Source organism: Cuculus canorus, chromosome Z (genome assembly GCF_017976375.1).
Source record: "Cuculus canorus isolate bCucCan1 chromosome Z, bCucCan1.pri, whole genome shotgun sequence".
NCBI classification, from domain to species: Eukaryota; Metazoa; Chordata; class Aves; order Cuculiformes; family Cuculidae; genus Cuculus; species Cuculus canorus.
In genome coordinates this window covers 77,848,373-77,868,244 of record NC_071441.1, presented here as the reverse complement: position 1 = coordinate 77,868,244, position 19,872 = coordinate 77,848,373, and the positions used below count along the sequence as shown (strand labels likewise).

Genomic DNA, 19,872 nt, shown 5'->3' with positions numbered 1-19,872 from the left:
GAGAGGAATTGCTCGTCCTTACAGGACCAGGATAAACAGGTACAGCTGCCAGAGGAAAATGCTGACAGTCCTCTATTATTTATTACAGGTTTTAAAAATCCATCGGCCCCTGGCATTGGGTGAGCATCTCCCGCGTATTCCTGTCTTGCGGCAAACAACCCCAGAAGATCTGTGCTGTTAAAAGTACTGAGGCATTTGTAGTGTCCTCTGTAAGCATCTTTCTCTACCAGACCACTCAGTGTTGTATGAGTTCTGCAGGGCAGGTTTCTCTCTTGAGGTGTTTCTTGAATAGCACAAAAGTTGCAATGTTGTTGGTAGGAAGGATTTGCAGCTCTGTGTAGGTCTGTCCTAGCACACTGTTGACTGTGGGAGCACCAGAACAGTGGCTATATTGTGAAGGCATCAATTAGCCAGAAGGTCGTTGTGGAACTCGAGTTGACTGTTTGGAAGCATTAACTGATGTCATTCTCTGACCTGGTTTTTGGCATGGCTGAGATCTGAAACCTCCTGTGGCAGAGATGATCAGCTGGTGGTCGGGGTTGCACTGTTCAGCGCCAGAGATCACAGAAACCAATGAACCTCGTACTGAATGCTGATGCTGTGGGAAGACAACAGCCAAATACTGTGGGTGAGGTTTTATCTGCAGTTAAGTTCACATAGTGCGTTCACCTAGTGGAGTTGTTCAAGTTTTGTTTGCCCAGGAGGAGACGTGGTGCTGTCTCTCAAAACGCCACTGCTTGAACAGCAGGAGGTGTTTGCATAGAGCCACATTTGACTTGCTCGAATTGTATTTAACTTGCTTGAGCTGTTTCCCCTTGTAGTCCACTGAGAACTGTTCATTGTGGACAGGAGACAGATCTTCCATATAACAGTATGAGTGAATTTACCTTTTATGCCTGCCTAAGCTCTGCAAGCTGCCTCCTTGGCAAAAAAAACTTTTATGGTGAGGGTCCTTAAACTGGCTCATGGGCTGCAGAGGAGCCTCTCCACCATGTAACTCTTCAGGGCTGGCTTTGCTGGCTCGTTGCTTACTGCCTTTGTTCATTCATCAACTAATTCTTCTCACGGTGCCAGCCAGTGAGCAGCTGTGGCAGCTCTGGCGTGCGTGAGGCTTCAGGGTTGTGCTCACCTAGACAGGCATTCCTGGCTGCTGTAGGTACAGCACACTTCAGCATTGCTCCTTCCTTGTGCAGTTTTAATTCAGGCCGAGTAAAGCCTTTTCGCTTTTGGAGTGTGGCTTTGGAGATCCAAAGGGTTTGCTGTGAAGGGAGAGAGCCTTAGGATATACGATGTGGGAGGAGGGGGTGGGAATTTGGGGAGAGTTGGTTTTATGTTTCAGGTTTGATCATATTTTTAGTTTAGCAATTGCAGTACGCTAGGAATGGAGCAAGAACATGTCCATGTTGTGGAAATCAACGCAGTTAATTAATTTCTGTGGTAGTGCTGCTGCAGTTTAGTCACACCAGGCAATGTTAAGAGCTAAGCAGAAAGAAGGCAGTCTCTGGTCCTTGTTGCCACGCACAGTGAGGTGAGGCCAGGATGTGGGGGTGTGTTACCACAGCGACGAGCCTCCGCACCGCATCTGCAGCGGATGCTGGAGGAAGTGACTAGGCTATTCCCATCCGCTCTCCAGACAGAATCATTCACTCCGTTCCTAGTGACCTGCATGCGTTTTCCAGAGTCAGTTGAAATAAGCATGGAAAGCCTTCAACCTGCTATGCAAACAACTTCCCGACACACAGCTCTCCGGTGTTTCCTGGGCTCTCCTGTGTGGTGGTTAGGATTCATTTCACCTCTTGGAAGGTGAGGCAGTTCTGCTTTCTGACATCCTGTAAGAGGAGGAATGTAGGGCACACGTAGTAGGATAGCACAGGTCATTCCGTGGAGGTGGGTGTCTCCTGTCAGTTGCCTCAGGCAGCCTAGAGACCCAGAGCCTCTCTGGCCTCTGTGGAGCAGATACTGCTTGTATTAACTCCCCTCTGAATGGGCTGGTTTGCAGGGCTATAGGGATTTAAAGTGGTCCCAGGATTCTTCTCATCCAGTTGTCTTCCTGCCTTTTCTGCTTTCTTTTCTCTTGCACTTGGATTCCAGCCTCACAGGGCCAGCTGAGGATTGGTCCAGAATTTTTTCATAGCTTCTTTGAGATTGTCAGAATGTACCAAAGTTGATAATTTTTGGCTGTAAGGAGCATTGCAGCTTTCCAAGGAGGTACAGTGTAGCTCTAAAATATGGTTTTGCTGATTCTCACAGTTCTGTAGGGTTTGCTTTGTGCCTTAGTGATACGCAGAAAACTGCTGCAGACTGTCTTGCAGCTGCAAAGCAAACCTCTTGTTTCAAACCCCCATCAGCTCTGGTTTTAGTAGGAATAATGGGTTCATTTAATCAGAAAAGAGCTGTGTACCTGTCCTAGCAGGCAGAGAAATGCACTGTTTGCATGCTACATTGCAATTGCAGGTTAAAAATACACTGGTTAAAGGTGGGGTGGGTTTTGCAAGACCTGAGTTAGAGGTAGGATTGTTACTCCCTTCTAATTCCAGTCACACTGCCTTCACCAGCATAATCCTGGTGAGAACGAGGCAGCACCTCCACTTTCCTCTGGTGGGATACAGGGGAGCAAACCCTTTGCTAGCTGTGTGCAGTGCATCTTCTCTGGCTTGTCTTTTTTGAGGAGCAGGGTCAGATGAGACAACAGGTAGCCCAACAGAGGCAGTTTATAAATGTCAGTGAAGTCCACACTGACCTATTTTACATGGGATGGAGTATAGAAAAGAGAGTGAAAACTCGGTGCTTCTATAGCCCTTTGGAAATGATGGCAACACGCAGCTGGCAATGGCCTCGAGCGTGTGCTGGCTGCCATGCCATCACCCCTCTCCCTGCCATGGCCTCTACTCTGGACGCTCTCCAGCCTTTGGCTGAGTCGCAGCCAACTCCCTGTTCCCTTCCCGGGCTTTTCCTTGGGCAGCCTTTGGAGAAATGGGCAGTTAATGCATCCCCACCTGCACTGCTGTCATGTAATGAAGTGCCTGGAGGTGCAGGGCAGTGGGAAGGAACAGTGGTGGTCTTAAAGCTCAGTTGTTACCTCTCTGCCAGCCTGAAATCAGGGTTTGGCCTGTGGTTTGGTTATGTGTGCATTTGTGACAGAAGCCAAGTCACACGAGCCTTCCTGCTCTGTGGAGTTGTTTCACTACTTTAGTGGCTGTGAGGAAAGCAGGGTTTTACTACTTTTCCATCAGTTGTTTTTCCCTTTTTCTGGTCCCAATGTGAGCAGCCCCATGCTCAGCAGTCCCCTGGAGCTCCAGGGATGTGGGACACCACCTGTGCACCTCGTGGTCTCCATTCTTTGGGGTCACAGAACCAGAAACTGTAACCCTTCATCTGCTGCTGGTGACCCAATAACCAGTTCTCGTCTTTAGCAACTGATAACCAACACACCCCACACCTGGAAAAAGTTCTGTCTGATGTCCCTTTCTTAACAGAGTGTGATAGACAAAAAGGATAAAACCCAGGTTTGTTATCTAAAGGTTCCCAAGAGAAATAAGAGTCCTTTCTCAACTGATTCTATTTGAAGTTATTTACCTTTCAGACTCATAAGTTACACTGTTTTCCTACTGCTGTCATCTCAGAGCTTGTCAATAGTTATACAATTAATATATAATAATAGGTGTCTTGACAATGATATTGGTAATATTTTTACATGTACAAGTGGTGTTGAGTCACCAGCAACAGCAGCTTCTCAAGCTGGCAGATGGTGCCTCATAAGAAAACCTGGTTTTTTGCCTTCCCCCTCCATTTCCCCCCAGGCTGAACATCGATACCCAGGCAGCAGCATCTGCTGATGTGGTATTGCCTGTTGAACCCCTCTGCCTGCCAGGCCTGGAGATGCCCAGCTGAAAGTGCACACAGTGTAGTTAGGATTCTGAGGTACCACAAGCTGGAGTTGGTTTTAATTCTGCAAGACAGACACTTCTGGGCAGCTCTGAGAAGTGATTAAAAATCACAGTGAGTAGAGGGAGAATGCTCAGCTACCTGGATTATTATTCACCTGCGTGCAGTGCAAACTAAGTCTTTGCCTTATCAGAAGCCAAGATGTTTCTCACATGCTGGGCTTGTGTTATTGGTGTCATTGTTGGTGGTGTTCCCACAGAACAGAGGCACAGAGATGCTTTCAGGATTGGTTGCGCCAATTGTATTGAGGTGTTTGAACCTGACTCGTAGGTGTGGCAGTCAAGCAAGGCTTAGAGTGGGTTTTGCTGTTGTTATTCCAAGTCCACAACACACTCACCAAATAATTTTTACCCATCTTTAATGGCCAAAATGATAAAAATAAGGCCATGAGTTTTTCTCCAAAATTAATTAAGATGAAAGAGGGGAGATTGAGATGAGATTTTGGGAAGAAATGTGCTCCTGTGAGGGTGGGGAGGCCCTGGCCCAGGGTGCCTGGAGCAGTGAGGGCTGCCCCATCCCTGGAGGGGTTCAAGGACAGGTTGGAGGGGGCTTGGAGCAAAGTGGGAGGTGTCCCTGCCCATGGCAGGGGGTGAAACTGGATGGGCTATGAGGTCCCTTCCAACCCAAACCATTCCATGATTCTGTGAACTATAAGGAGTTGTGAAGCAGACCCTGCTGCCTGCCGGGGTTTGGCATGTGCTTGAGCCGGAGTGAGGGCACTGCCCCACACTGTGTCATCGTACCCCCCCCGGCTCTGCTGCACCCCAAGAGCTGCCTCAAAGCTGCCCTGGTTCCTGTGAGACCTTGTATTTACTGCGTGAGCAAACACGAGTGCTTAACAGACACTGGTAGGGTATGAGCTGTGTCATGCTGTTCACTTTTGTGACAAACCTACATTTCTATTCAATTATTTAATTCCAGCATGATCTCAGTAGGTTTTTTTGGCTTTGTAGTGCTTAAAAGTATTCCCCAGACTCACCACTGTTGCCCTGTGCCACGAGCTTCAGGAGAGGGGCCTGAAGTGAGGGCTGTGCCAGCAGAAGCTGGCACAATTCTGCCGCAATGCTCTCAAGGGGTTGCTCCTGCCTGATGCCGCTCGACTTTTCCCTGACAACGGGGACACTGAGGTGAAACCTTCTTCTCCTTCAGACCGCACTGACAGGTTGTGGGAGAGATGAGCAAAGGCTTGGTGTGGGCAGTCCTGAGCCGGCGTGAGCCGAACCCAGCATGCAGAGCTCTCTGAAGCGGTGGGACCCTGGGAAGCTCCTGCTCAGCTTCTCCACCTGCAATGGCTTGTGGGGCCGCTTTCAGCACGTGAGCTTTGAATCTCCCGTTCCTGAGATCTTCTCTTCTCTGATAAGAGATTTTCCAGAGAGGCTGTCTCTCTCTGCTGTCCCTAGGTGGGTATGGATACAGCTGGGCACCTGCAGACACACACCAAGGAGTCGCTGCGACTCTCGCTTTGCATGGCTTGTGCTGGGTGAGCAGATCCTGCCCGGACAGGTGTGGGGTTGCCCCAGACACCATCGATCGGGGTGTCCCCGACTGGAAAGAGGAGCTGGGCGAGTGTTGGGCTGTGGCCAGGCTGTGGGGCTGGCGCTGGAGAAGGAGCAGAAACGCTACCAAACGCTGCCCCGGGGAGGCAGTGCCGCCTCAGGAAGGGCGGGAAAATGGGGGGCCCGAGGCGGTCGAGGTGGGGGGGGGGGGGGGGGCGCGAGGCGCGGGGGGGGGGGCGGCCGTGCACAAGGAGCCGCGCGCGCCCCCTCGCGGTGGCTCCGGGCGGAGGGAGCGGGAGTGAAACACGCTGTGACCCGGTCACAGCCTCCAGCGTTCCCAGTCCCCTCCCGGGGTCACAGCCTCCACCGTTCCCAATCTACCAGGCGTCACACCCACCACCGTCCCCAGTCCCCTGGGCCACAGCCAGCATCCCCGGTGACCGGGTCCCCTCCAGCCCTCGGAGGCACCGTAGCCCCCCGCAGGGCTGGCAGCAGCCTGGCACAGTCTGGGTTGGACCAAGGCTGTGGGTGCTGGGCCATGGTGCTGGCAGAGGTGTGGGAGCAGAATTCCTGATGCAGAGGTTTTGGCGTGGGGACGGGCTGTGAGGGCAGATAGCGCAGGATCAGCCCACGGTGTATGTGCTGGAGCAGATGCCCGGTGCACCGGTATCTCCCCGCAGTGCCCACAATGTAATCGGGGCCGCACAGGCAAGCCGAGCCCCCACCTTGGCCCAGTGACAGCGATGGATGCTCTCCTGTGGGTCACGGATCGCCCACGGATTGAGGCTGAGGCGTGCTGCTGCCCACGCTCTGTCCCTGGAGCCCTCCCAGTGAGATAAGCACCTGTCCTTTCACACAACAGCGAGGAAACAGTGGCTGCTTCTTGCTTGCAAAGAAGGGCTACAAACCCCCGCGCCACAGCCGGGTCCATGCTTGTGCTGGATGCTCCCTTGGTTCTCTCTCTCCTGACCCTTCTGCACCTTCTGCCAACTGTGTCAGAGTCACAGGATCCCCGTGTTGGAAAAGGCCCCTGAGATCATAGAGTCCAACAGTACCTGTCCCCTACTAAATCAGATCCCTGAGCACCTCATCTACCTGGCTTTTAAACACCTCCAGGGATGGGGATTCCACCACCTCCCTGGGCAGCCGTTCCAGTGCCGGACAACCCTTTCAGTGAGGCAATTCTTCCTGACACCCAACCTGAACCTGCCCTGGCACAACTTGAGGCCATTTCCTCTTGTCCTATCACCCGTCACCTGGGAGAAGAGACCAACACCCACCTCAACACAACCTCCTTTCAAGCAGGTGTAGACAGGTGTAGACACTCGCTTGGCAGCGAGTGAGCCAGGGAGAACCATAGCTGACACACCATGTAAGGGATATTCCAGCAGAACGCACATCCCAGCCCTGTGGAGGTGCCGTGCTCCCCTCTTGCTGGAGCACTGTGTAAACGCAGGTGAGGGCCCAGCGCTCCAATAGCTGCTGACAGCACCATCTGCGGAGGCTGATGGCTCATTCATTAGGCAAAGGGAGCAGCACCGACACAGCCTCATCAGATATCGCCTGATGAATAATTCAGAAATAATCCTCGTATACTTGAATAAATATCAGGGGAAGGAAGGAAAAAGCCCCTGCATATGGCACGGTGAGGAACAAAACAGCCATTTTTCAGTGTCCCAGGCTGATGAGCTTTGTGATGCTGGATGTTAATCGCGCAGGTGGCTGATGCAGGGAGAGAACGCTGACAGAGGGGGTTCTGGCCCAGCAGTTGGAAGGTGTTAGCAAGCGGAAGAGACTGTAGTGCTCCTGGGAACATCCACCAGCCTCACGTTTTGCACTCTGCACATGGCCCTGGGGTGTGACTGCTGGTGACACGGGTGGGGGACTGAGGCTGGGGGGTGATGGCCCAGAGCCCTTTGCTGGACGGTACCTCAGTGCGAAATAAAACAAGACTACATGAGCCCACGCTCTACGCTTGCAGCTCAGAGAGCAGCCGTATCCTGGGCTGCATCACCAGCAGTGTGGCCAGCAAGTCCAAGTCCTCTGCTCTGGTGAGCCCTCACCGGGAGCCCTGCATCCAGATCTGGGGTTCCCAGCCCAAGAAAGACCTGGACCTCTTGGAGAGAGGCCACAGGAGGCCACAGAAATGATCCAAGGGCTGGAAGAGTGGAACAGCTTTGCTATAAAGAAAGGCTGAGAGAGCTGGAGTTGTCCAGCCTGGAGGGGACCTTCTTGTGGCCTTTCAGTGCTTAAAGGGGGCCTATAGTAAATATGGAGAGAGAATTTCTAGCAGGCCCTACAGTGACAGGAGAGGCTTAGGACTTTGAATGCATCTGTACATGGGCTGCACACATTTTCCATCACTGACTGGCAACAATTCCATGCTCTTTTTCTGAGCGAATCCCAGTGAAAAATGCAAACTGCATTGTTTCTGTAGAATGTTCCAGACCAGGATTACCAAACTATGCTTCTAAAGTCCAGTAGAACTGGCCCACATTTCAATTATTTTGGGTTTAAAAATGAAAGCTAACTCCCCTGTCACCAGTCAGTTTATCTGCTTTTAGATGGTGGGTCAGGCTCCATCCTCCACGGAGCAGCAAACCTTTCCTTGTAGCACAGGGGTATGTGATGTCCAGCCTGGATTAACCATGGCTTCACCACAGACCTCGATTACCCAGCTGGACGGACCCCAACCCTCACACTGCTGGTGGCAGGCTTTGCTTTCTGTCTCTCCTTGCTCCATTCCGCACAGGGTTACAGGCATGGAAGCAAAGCACCAGAATATCCTTCCAGCTGAGGGTGGAGGAGGAGGCAGGAAATGAAGGTTTGGAGGCTGCAAAGGAGCAAGGCTGACTCCCTAAAATCCTGAATCGCCAGTGAGCAATGGGGAGAAGGGATCTTCAGATACTGCACGAGAGCCAGGCGGAGCAGCCCATTTGGCCCTGGTGCAGGCCAGCGCTGGGAGCAGAAGGCGAGCTGGGGGCTGTGAGGAGTCTGGCAAATTGTAGATGAGATGCAGGCATCTGGAGGGAGCGTTAGGTGAATTTTCACTCCCCCGCCCGCCTGTGGGGCGAGTCATGGCTATAAATCACAGCTCTGCAGCCTCCCAGCTGGCCAGGAGCCACCGCGCTCCCACACTCCTAGAAGCATGGTGCACGGCAGATTTGGGGTTTAATGTGCTGCTGGGCCAGGAGGAGTTTGTAATTTAGAGTTCACAGATGTGGATGCAAGTTTGTGCGTGTCTGTTGTATCGTTGTCTGTTTGCTAGAGACACGTTCCATCCAAACCATCCCAGATTTTAACTTCCACTTGACCTCAGCAGCAGGTAACGTATATGCTAAGCTGGTTATTGATTTCTGCCTACCAAAGTCCTCCATCTTATCGCACAAGAGACCCCTTTCTTTTAATAGATCTCATCTTTCTAAAGCAATCCTAGAGCTTTTAGTCCAAAATATAATAGGAAACGTCTCTTAATAACCAGGAAAGGAAATGGATGGGATTTTTGCCAAGGAAATATCTAGTGAACAGGAACAGGAGCATCTGAAAAGGGGCAGCTTCATTGTAAGCTGTTCTGTAATACTGAATGTTTAAAGACGGTGGTTAAAGAACAGTGCCAGTGCATTCAAAACAGTGATAAAAAGAAAAAGATTAAGTGTTCTAAACCAAGAAATGCGGGCTTCTGCTCTGCTCCTGTGGATGATACGATACAGGCAATTTTAAAGTGAAAACCTAAAACTGCAGTAACAGGTGGCATCTAGCTTTTGCCAAAAGCTGTAAAGCTGTTGGTCTGAGAAGGAAATTCAGGATTGGAAATATGGAATCTTCACTGAACCCGTCTTGCTTAAGCAAAGGATGCCAGTTCCCACCTCTAGAAATGCTGGATAATCCAACATGACTGGTGGCCTCGCCAGCAGTAAACCGAAACAGCTTTACAGGCAGAGTCACAACACGCTTGAGATGACGTAAGGACCAAATCTCGGATCCAAGAGGTAAGGCCAATGCGCTAAGAAACAAACAAAAGCAGAGGTGACGTTGTAGGGGAGCTTCTATCACAGCTGCCTGGTACTGCGTGTGTGAGCTAAAAAGCCAGTGCAGAAGAGCGATCAACCCGGCACCACTTGTAAATGACAGTAGAACTCTCATTGTATGTTTTGGGAGCCAGGCGTTTGGGGTGACACTTTCTGCCATGGAGATGTCAAGGAGACGTGGCGACAGCAGACCAGTAAATCTGCCTGACAGGCAGCGTGCACAAGGACCTTCGTGCCACGCACAGAGTGTGAAATCAATTAGCAGTGCAGATATTAATACTGAAGCAGCAGCAGCTGCCATTTCTTTGTGCTATCACACAGGCCAAGCACAGGACTGCAAAGTAAGAAAACACACTGTGGTTTCTGCTTCTTTTATCAAATCAGTTTACCAGCTAATTGGGAAGGAATAGGGTGTTTAATGTTACGGCCTAACTCTGCAGGTCACTTGCAGGATGACCCCAGGCTTGTGTGAGCTGGATTTCCTGGCCTTCCTCGAACATTGCACACAAATCCATTTGTTTTTTATATAAATTATTAGGTCAATTGATTATACTCAAATCCTATAAACTCGTCAAACTCACTGGTGGCCACAGTGGCAACGGAGCAGTTTGCTGCTGTTGTGGCTAAGTAGGACGAGACAGAGTTTGACCCCAGTGCAGTCCCGCATGCCCGATCCACCCCAGGAGCCATGCTAACAGCCACGCAGGGCATCTGCAACTTCGCTGCCTTACGGGGTGTTAGGGATGTGAATAAAGCACCACGCCTTCAACCAGAATACGTAGTTCTTGTCTATAGACTCTGTGAAAGCCGTGCTTTAAGCATAAAATTGAGATGGGGGTCATGTGTGCTAAGGGCAAGGTCCTGCACTGGAGTTGGGGCAAATCCACCAGGCTGGGCACAGAGTGGATTGGGAGCAACATTGAGGAGAAGGAGTTAGTGGGACCAGCAGGAACAGGGAGGGGATTCTGCCCTCTGCTCTGCTCTGGGGAGACCCCACATGGAGCCCTGGTGAGGGAAGCCCTGTGGGGAGCAATGGGGGCCCCAGGGAAGCGATGGGAGCTCTGGGAAGAGCTGGGAGGCCCATAGGCGAGATACTTACTCCAGGGAAGTGATGAGAGCTCTATAGGAGCGATAGGGGCCCAGTAGTAGTGATGAGAGCAATGGGAGCCCCAGGGAATTGATGGGAGCCCTGGGGGAGTGATGGGAGCTGGTTCCCTCTTGGGGAGTGATCCCCCTTTGTGAGCGGGGACCCCCGAACACCCTGGGCAGGGACCGCTGGAGCTGCCGGGATGCTTTCCCCGGGGATGCAGGAGCAGGGCTGGGGTGCAGATGTGGGGGAGCCCCAGGTGCCTCCCACCGGCCCCACCACAACACGGATGTCGGGGAGGGGAGCCCAGTGCAGCCTCCAGTGATGTGCGGGGAGCAGGGAAGGTAGTGAAAGACTGGCCTTAGAGAAGCCAACTGGACACCCAGCTGGACACATAGCCAGACATCCAGACAGACAGATGGCTGGACCCCCGGCTGGACCCCCGCCCTCTGCTCCCCGCTGCCTCAGGACCGTCCAGTCGTAGAACGAGACAATCAGCCCCGCGGGCGCTGAGTGCCGCAGGGGGCTCGGGGGGTGCCGGCACTGCCCGGGCCACTCCGAGCTCCGGCGGGGAGGGAGGTGCGTGCGGGGACGGGGCGGCAGCTCCGCACGATGCTGCAGCGGCCCCAGGCGCGGCCGGGAGGGAGCGGAGGGAGGCGGGGGCTCCCCGGGGATGGGGGGTGCGGGGAGCGGCTGGGCACGCCGAGGGTTTGGGGTTCCCTGGGGCTCGGGGCTGCAGGGAGGGTGTGGGGTGCGACCGGGGCTCCCCGGGGCCGCAGTGACTTGGGGGGTGCAAGGAGCAGCCAGGTTCCCCGGGTTCTGGGGCCACGTGATGCCGCGGGGTGCAGGGAGCAGAGGGATGTGGGGAGCAGCCAGGCTTCTCGGGGCTTGGGGCTCCCCGCTGGGGGCTGGGGCTGTCGTGAAGCTGCGGGGTGCAGGGAGAGATTGGGGTCCTCTGGACTCCCCATGGTTCAGGGCCCCTAGTGCTCAGAGCTCCCTAGTGCTCGGGGTCCCCATGGCCGAGGGTCCCCAGTGCTCAGGCTCCTCGTGGCTGAGGCTCCCCATGGCTCGCGGTCCCCGGCGCCCAGGGTCCCCAGGGCTTGGGGCTCCCCATGGCTTGGGGTCCCCAGCTCCCAGGATCCCTGTGGCTCGGGCTCCCCATGGCTTGGGGTACACACTGCTGAGGGTACACATTGCTGAGGTCCCAAGTGCTCGGGCTCCTCGTGGCTGTGGCTCCCCGAGGCTGAGGCTCCCCGAGGCTGCCCGAGGCTCAGCATCACCGGTGCCCGGGCTCCCCAGCTCTCCGTCTCCCTGTGTCTCAGTGTCGGCGGGCCGCGGTGACGCCGCGGGAGCGGGGGGAGCCCCCGGCCGCGGTGTGGCAGCGGGCCGCGGCCCTGTCCCCGCGGGAGCTCTTTGTGGCGGCTGCGGCGGCGCGGGGCCGGTGAGCGGGGCGCGGGGGGCCGGGGCTGCGGGGCTCGGCGGGCAGGGCCGCCGCCGCCGCTTTGTGCCGGGGTGCCCGGCGCCGGCTGGATCCGGTTGGCGGCGGGCGAGGCGCGCGGCGCGTCCCCCGATGGCCGCGGAGCCCCCGCGGCGAGCGCGCGGCGGGGCGGGACCCGACCCCGGCGGGGCCGAGCGGTTCGGGGGGCCGCGCTCCCGGCGCCCCCGGGGCTGTGCCCGCAGCCCGCGCCGCGGGGCGATGCGGCGCTGAGCGGGCGGCGCCCCCGCCGAGGCCGAGGCTCGCAGGTGAGACGCGGCGGGGCGCGGGGTGCGGGCGCGACGCGCCGGCTCGGCGCTCCCCGAGGAACGCCCGTAGCGGCCTCCAGGTTTAATAGGATTAAAGCTATTCTTTGTAAAGACGCACGGATACCCGAGCTAAACGCGGCGCTGTCGCCGGAATCGCTGATGTTGGTTGTTTTTCCGCAGTGTGGTGGCACGGAGCAGGCCTCTGAGTGACGGTGGTAAATCGGGAGCCACATGGCAGGACCCGCTCGGCGCCCGCTCGCTCCTGACCCGCAGGCGGCTCGTCGGGCCGCGTCCGAGCGCCCCGACCCGTAATTCCGAACCGAGGCCCCCGCGCTAAGCGCAGAAAGCCCCCCGCGAGGCGGCGAGGCCGCGCCTGAGCCCGCCGCGGGGCTCGCGGGGATTGGGGTGCGGGGTCTGGGGGCGATCGAGGTGATGCTGAGAGGGAATACAGACTGGGGCCGGGTGGGCAGCACCGGCTCCTGAGGGATGCCTGCTTTTAACTCAAAGGGACGGAGAACGGACAGGATTTTCCTCCCCCCCATCTGAAAACCAAACGTGCGCTTAGATTTGAGCCCGCATTTGTGTCTCAGAGTGGAGGCTGAAGGATTCACAGAGAGGGAGAGGGGGAGAGAGGAGAAAGCCGTAATGAATGTAGCAAAGGGAAGAACAAAGGCTGTTAGAGCTTACAGGGGCGAACACTAAACATTTGCCTTGGGGATCCTTTTGCCAGAGCTGTTGCTTCCCAGAGCAGGAAATCAGCAGCCCCAGAATCCTTTCCAGCATGATTTTTCAGCCCTTGGCCGGGGTTGCTGCTCGGGTAATCTGCAATCAAGCTAAACATGGAGGCAGACACTGAGCGTGCCGTGCTCTGGCGTGCCGTGAGGGTCTGTCCCTCCGCGCCCCGCAGAACAAAGTAGCCTGGCTGACAAGCCCCGGGCGGCTGTGGACGCTGGTAAGTGGTGTGGAGGCTGGCGACAGTGCCAGGAGCCCCTGTCCCCCTGCCCGCGGCGCGTTACATAAGGCGCTGAGGGATTCATTGTCGACGAGGGGAGAGGCGTGCTGGTGGGGAGCCCGGAGATGGGGCTGGGGGACGCAGCTGTGGGGCTGGGCAGAGGAGCGAGGGCAGCGAGTGCACGGGTGGCGGAGCAAGATGCTGAGCACGGCGCTGATTTCTGCTCCTCTTTTCCAAATGGGGATGCAGAGGTTCTGCGTTTGAGGGCAGAATTGTGCTCGCAGACAGGAATTCTTGTTGCATGATAGGAATCCTGTCTCTTGCTGCATGCTCTTTTCCAAGTGTCAGCTAAAATCCATGTTACATGAGAGCACCTCTTGGGGTTTTTCCTCTCTCTCTCAGAATAGGAAGCAGTTTTAAAACGGTAACTTCTTGAATTGCCACTAAATTCGGTGTATCTGTCTTGTTGGGATTTTCGAACAGGATCTGTGCCACGAATGTTTATTTTTAGCAAAGAAGGTGTTGAATTTGCAGGGATTTTTGTAGGCTGTAAGATGAGAAGCCCGAATAGATGCTGGAGGCCGCCCTGTTCTTGGTGAGTTTTATTTTTTCAGTCTAATATTTGTTCCGATTTGCTCTTCACCAGGAGGTTTTGCCGTTGCGTGCAGGCCAGCTTTCCAGCGGAAATGCTGCTCGGTGCTGCCAGGCTGTTCTCTGTGTCAGCCATCGCGGTCTCCTTCTGCACTGAGGTTTCTCTCGGGATTCCATCTGCAGAATAAGGGAGATGATTTATCGGATTCTGAGCCGCCTTTGAATGAATTAACTAATGCCGGTTTTCTTAGGAGTGTGAATGCGTGTGAAGAAATAAATATAGCACAGATTACTGGGAACGTGTGTGTGGAAACCCCCCAAATGGCCCTGCTGTCTCAGGGCCTGGGTGTTGCCAGTGTTGCTGTCTCAGGGCCCTGTTGTTGCCAGTGTTGCTGCTTTAGGGCCCTGTTGTTGCCAGTGTTGCTCTCCTAGGGCTTATTTTTTGCTGGTGTTGCTGCTTTAGGGCCTGGTTGTTGCTGGTATTGTTGCTTTAGGTCCTGGTTGTTGCCGGTGTTGCTGCTTAAAGGCCCAGTCGTTGTCGGTGTTGCTGTCTCAGGGCCTGGTTGTTGCCGGTGTGGCACAGGCGAGCCCTGCCTGCTTGGAATGCTCCCACCGAGATTGCCCACGCTGCTGCCCGCTGGTGTGGAGCAAGAGGTGCCATCCACCGAAAAAAAGTGCATTAAAGGAAGTGAACAGGAATCATTTGCCACTGTGAATGTGATTCCAATTGACATTCCATTGGGAACCTCAAACTTGTGTTCATTCTTCTTGTACACCCGAATTATCCCAGCCCATTTCACATGCAGAAGTACCAAATCAAGCCATTTTTATAATTTATTTTTAAGACGAGTACAAAAATAATGGCATAGGGATTTACCCGCTTTTCATGAATTCATCCTCGCGTTAGGAAGAATTCTAGATATTGCTGCCCTGGTGCCCTATCTGGATCTCCTGATAAATGTAGAGAGGTTTCACTTGGTCAGCTGTAGGTAGATGGTCTGTTCGGCTCCGTGTGGTGTGGGATTGGAGATGTCGTGCCAATGTGTTGGGCTATCCCTCTGCTTTCTGCCACCAAAGGCTGGTAATGGTGAACTTGGAACCAGCTCCCTATGGCTCTCTGCAAATGGTGCCAGAGGAGCTCGGTGGTGGTGTGAGGAGAGGAAATGGACAGGCCTCAGAGGATGCCCCTGCTCCTTCCCTTCTTGCTTTCTCCTGCCCGAAGAGAACTTGAGATGCCCATGTGGCAAAAAGACAAGGAAATTAAGAATGGAGGAGTTGGACTGCAGGATAAAGCTTCTAAGGAGTCATGAACCACCAGCCATTCTGTTTTCGCTGTCAGGAAACCCCGTGGAAACATGCTTAAGAAAACACTTAGGAAGAAATTCTTCACGACGAGAGGGGGGAGACCCTGTCCCAAGCTGCCCAGAGAAGTGGTGGCTGCCCCATCCCTGGAGGTGCTCAGGGTCAGGCTGGATGGGGCTTGGAGCAACCAGATCCAGTGGGTGGTATCCCTGCCTATAGAACTGGATGGGCTTTGAGGTCCCTTCCAACCCAAACCATTCCATGAATCTATGATTCTATTATTGTCTTTATGTAATTGTGCATATTGAGAGGATTTCTTCATCCTAAGAGGTCAGCGCCCATTAGGAAAGCGCCATGTCTGGAAGCAGGTCTGAGTTTTGCCTCAGTAACGCGTTGTGGGGCCTTCAATAAGCAGAAAGGAACCCGTGTTCCCTATGGTTGCGCTGGGCATTGGGGCTTGTGGTTGAAGTGGGTATCCTTGCACATCCTGCCTACCCGCTGCATGTTTCCCACCACACCATGTTGTGATTGGAGATGGGGGGGGTCTCGTTTCCTGAGAGGGTTGGATTTGCGTGTTGCTCTTGCCTTCCCATCAGAGACTCGGCTCTTAAAGGAAGTGATCAGAACTCTGTGTCAGCCAGTCCTACCTACTGATACACACGTAACAGCTAACGAACTGCTTGCCATCTGTGTTTCAGGCTGATGTTAGGGTGTACATCCAACTGACTCACTTCAGGCTTCTCCACCTGGTGAAATGTCTTGGCATAACAATGCAGAAATGAAAACCCAAAGCTTTTGTGCTGGTGGGGCTGGAACTGCTGCCTGGGCAGCGTTTTGTTCCAGAAGGAGCTTGATGTTATTTAGGCATTGTTACTTGTGCTTAGAAGTGGCGTAATTCTACCAGATTACTGGGATTTTCTTCTGGAATGGTGTGTCTGACTAGGAATTCATACCATTGGAGCTGTAACAGAATAATTATTGTGTGGTCCCACCAGCAGCATTCTCACAGAGCCACGACACAGCCGTGTGCTGGACACTGAGCAGCAGTGTCTCCATACTTTCGTTCTTGCAGTACGGAAAAGAGCACTGGTTTTCTGTGGAGAACATGCAGAAGCAAAGGTCTGTGCCCTAAGCAGTGGACGGGCCACAGCTCCACAGAGCACAGAGGTAAACACTCCAGGAGGAGGGAAGGGAAGGTAAAGGAATGTCACAAGAACATGGATTCCATCGGCAGTTGAACATGGAAGTTGGGTTTTTCCCATTCCCTTCAATAATTAGCCTTGCTGCTGAGGTAAGCTTGAGTGGAGTGGTGGTTTGAGCCCAGGCCTGGAGTTACATGGTGTAAGGCAGGCAGTTGTGTGGGATTTGGGGGCAAAGGAATTTAATACTGCAGAAAAGCCGGAGCCAATACAGACAGTTAAAGGAATTGCAGAGTCACCAAGCTTGTGGCTGAGCAGTGGAGATTCGGATGAGCTGGGAGGGAGAGAGTCCAGGAGGAAACGCTGGCCAATTCTTTAAATGTTAGTGATGAAATCAAAGAATAGAGGTTGAATGTGGAGAACCATGCTTGTGATCCAGAAATGATAGTTAGAAGCCTTCATGGGTACAGAATATGAACTGGAACAGTATCGGAAAGGGAGGAGTATTGTTGGTCCTTGCTAGGCCTGGAAAGCGTTGTTCTTGTTCCTGACAGATCAAAATCAGAATGGTTTGGAGGCAGGACCTGATTCCGTTTCCCTCTCCTCGTTAGGCTGTTGAACTTCCTCAGTCTGAGTCTGTTCCCAGTGCTGACAATTGGCTCAGCTTTACACCAGAAGTATCTTTCAATTTCAGCAGCAACTGACAGGCAGCTTGGCCTTCCTTGTGGAGAACACTGGCCCCATCCACAGCTGCCCTCAAGCCCCAGCTACAGGATAAATCAGCTTAGGAAGTGAAACAGAATGATTCCTTCCCTGTGTGTCTGCTCCTCCCTTGGCAGGGAGCATGAAAGAGAAGGTTTGGTGGGTTCCCTCACACAGCTCCAGTCCTTCCACTTGCAGGGCTTGGGGACGAGTGATGAGAATTCCATGTAGTGAAACAAACCTGCCTTTACTGATGCTCGGAAACAGCTATTCCCTTCTAAGCTCTGGTATTTCTTTGTGTGTTATTCATGTCATTGCATATTCCAGCTTTCCACACATCTGCACACACAGTTGCTGTACAAGAGCACCGTTCCAAAATGGTCTCTGGATCCCTGATGTTAGGGCAGTAGCTCCTGGATGTGGTACATCTTGCAGGTGTTTTCCCCTTTAGCCTTTTAAAACCTTTGAATGCATCCTTAGGCTTTCCATCCTGACAGCCAGGACAGGAAGGTCCCAAGAGATACGCAGGGATTTGACTGCTTCTCATGGGCATAGCATCAGATTCTTGTCCTGCTTGTGCCGCTGTTGGTAGTGAGTTCTCACGGACTGGTTCCTGTTTTGACATAATTACCCAACTGAGTGCCTTGCTGGCATGTGTTATCCGATGAACTGGTGTGAAAAGGCTGACTGGGAAGAGCAGGCCAGTGGAACAGTCAAAGGGATCCTCCCTTGGCTAAACCCCTTGGCGTGTTCTTCGTGCTGTTCAGAGGAGGCACTCATTCCAGGACTGGCTCTTTCACTTTCCGCTTACACCTTTACAGTTGTGGCCCTTCCACGGGGTCCTGATCCTCTTCTGGCTGGGGGCAGCCTGCAGTCTGGCCTGCAGGGCAGTGTGTAAGCGTGGTCACCACCTTGCATTGGTGTGGGAAGGCACCTGCTGCCATGTGTGTGGAACACGATGGGTCAGTGTCTTGTGAGAGCTGAACTGTGCCTGTTACCTGTCCACTCTCTCGTCTTAACTCTGTGTTCGTTTTACCTCAGTTACCTGTTCTGAATGCACAAGGGCTAGAAATTTGCTTTTGAATAAATGGGGTTTTAAATCTTGTAATTAAACAAATACACAATAAACCCAGAATTAGCAGCATTAGGAAGCAATCTTATGCCTGATAAGTATGGATTATAGCCGTGTGCTTTACAAAAGTAGTGCAGTCTTGATAATGAGCATTTGCCATGATAGGCTGTTATAGATTGTCCATTAAGTAAAGGAACTGTGAGTTAATTAAGAGAGTAAATTCATCAGTCGCAATGGCACACTCGTATTTCCTAGAGAACCACATGCCGAGTTCAGCTCTGCAGAAGGACTTGGTCTGATGAGAAGGATTTAATGTCAGACAAAGAAACACAACCATGAAGTGGGCCGGGTAAACAGTTACAAAAACAGTGTTTATTTGAAGGTGCCATCGGGAATGTCTGTGTATTCCAGTGTCCTTGGGAAACATTCCTCAGTTGCCTTTTGTGGAGTCCCAGATGACTCCCAGGTAGCCAATGCGCTGAATGCGCCAGCCCTGCGCATCTCTGTCCAGCAGAGAGATTTGGCCATTGTGATGAACTGCGTCTTTCCGAGGAGTGGTCACAGCGCTGCCCATGATGATAGTAATACACGTAAAAATGAGTGTTTAAGCACACATGTGCCCTGATTGGCTTCTCGTAGCGTTGTCACAGCTGGGTTCGACAGTGGGAAGGATCTTCCCTCCAGAGCTCAGCTAGTGAGCTGAGAGGAGGAGGAAGGAAGTTGTTGGGTGCATCTCCATTGGCACGTTGTTTCCTGCTCCTCTGAACTGATGCAAGGAGCTTGGAGAGTGCTGTTGCTGTTTGACACATCATGGTTCTCTGGTGGCCTGTGTTGATCCATACTGAAGACAGAACATGGAGCTATGTAACTGTTTTCCAGTCCTTAGTGGCCATACAAAGGCAGGATGCCACCTGAAGGGGCACTATCTAACTCTAACACTCATTTGGGGAGGTGTCTTTCCCATGGGAACTGACCTTGGCCTGATAATTACTGCACAGTGAAAGTTTGTTAAAGCCAGCCCTGCCACAACAATACAAATTGGACCTGAGCGTACTTAGGAAAGAGAGCAAAAAGGCATTTGCGCTTTCTGTAATGGGTTGTTTTAGATCTCTGCAAGTGATTCCCTGCACACTTCTGGAAAAAGGCAAAAGTCCCTGAGGGGTTTAAACCTACGGAGGGCACTCAGAGCTAAATTTTATGTTTACACAGCATTCCTAAAGTTCTGGGTTTGAGTGACCTGCTTGGTTTGGGAATTGGAAAGAGGAAAAAAACAACCATAGAGGCCAGTGGCGAACAGAAAGAACAGCATCTGCAAAATGTTATCTGTGAGATGAAGGAAAACCCTAAAGCTCTGGTATTTGCTGGCCTAAGAAGGAGACGACTAAGGGGACAGGGTGGTCTCAGAGCAAAGTGCTGCTGCGGAGAGGAGGGGGAAACAGAACCAGATGGAGTTCATGCAGATCACATCCAGAGAGATTCAGATTATGCAGTACAGAACATAACACTGAAAGCTGTGAATGATGGGAATAAGTTACATTGGAGGCTGTGGGATCCCCGCTATGGGAGGTCTTTACAGTAGGTGAGACACACATCAGGAGTAGTGTGGATACAGTAGGGCATGGGAGTTGGAGAAGAAAGAGATTGTGAGCACCCAGAGATACTTACTCCGTAATTCTTATAAAGCAATTAAATCGGTAGAAAACACTGCAATAGTCCTAAACTGCCAGGTGAAACACATCTGTTGCCATCTGCAAGAAGGGTTGTCAGGTTGAGAACACAAATGATGGGGAAAATCCAGACTGAGGAGGATGTTAT

At 52.9% G+C, this 19,872-nt stretch overlaps 1 protein-coding gene across 9 annotated transcripts in view; it reads left to right on the top strand.

Moving 5' to 3' along the window:
• The first annotated feature begins 11,531 nt into the window (after positions 1-11,531).
• Positions 11,532-19,872, top strand: part of ZNF532 (zinc finger protein 532) — a 36,808-nt gene continuing 28,467 nt past the window's right edge. For 2 of the 9 annotated variants that reach the window (XM_054054003.1, XM_054054002.1), the window contains exons 1-2: positions 12,711-13,251; positions 13,735-13,846. The gene's annotated coding sequence lies outside the window, so the exon portion shown is untranslated. Of the gene's footprint in view, positions 11,998-12,142; positions 12,300-12,709; positions 13,252-13,734; positions 13,847-19,872 lie in introns of those variants that run through there. The other 7 variants (XM_054054001.1, XM_054054000.1, XM_054053995.1 and 4 more) reach the window with 6 other exon arrangements.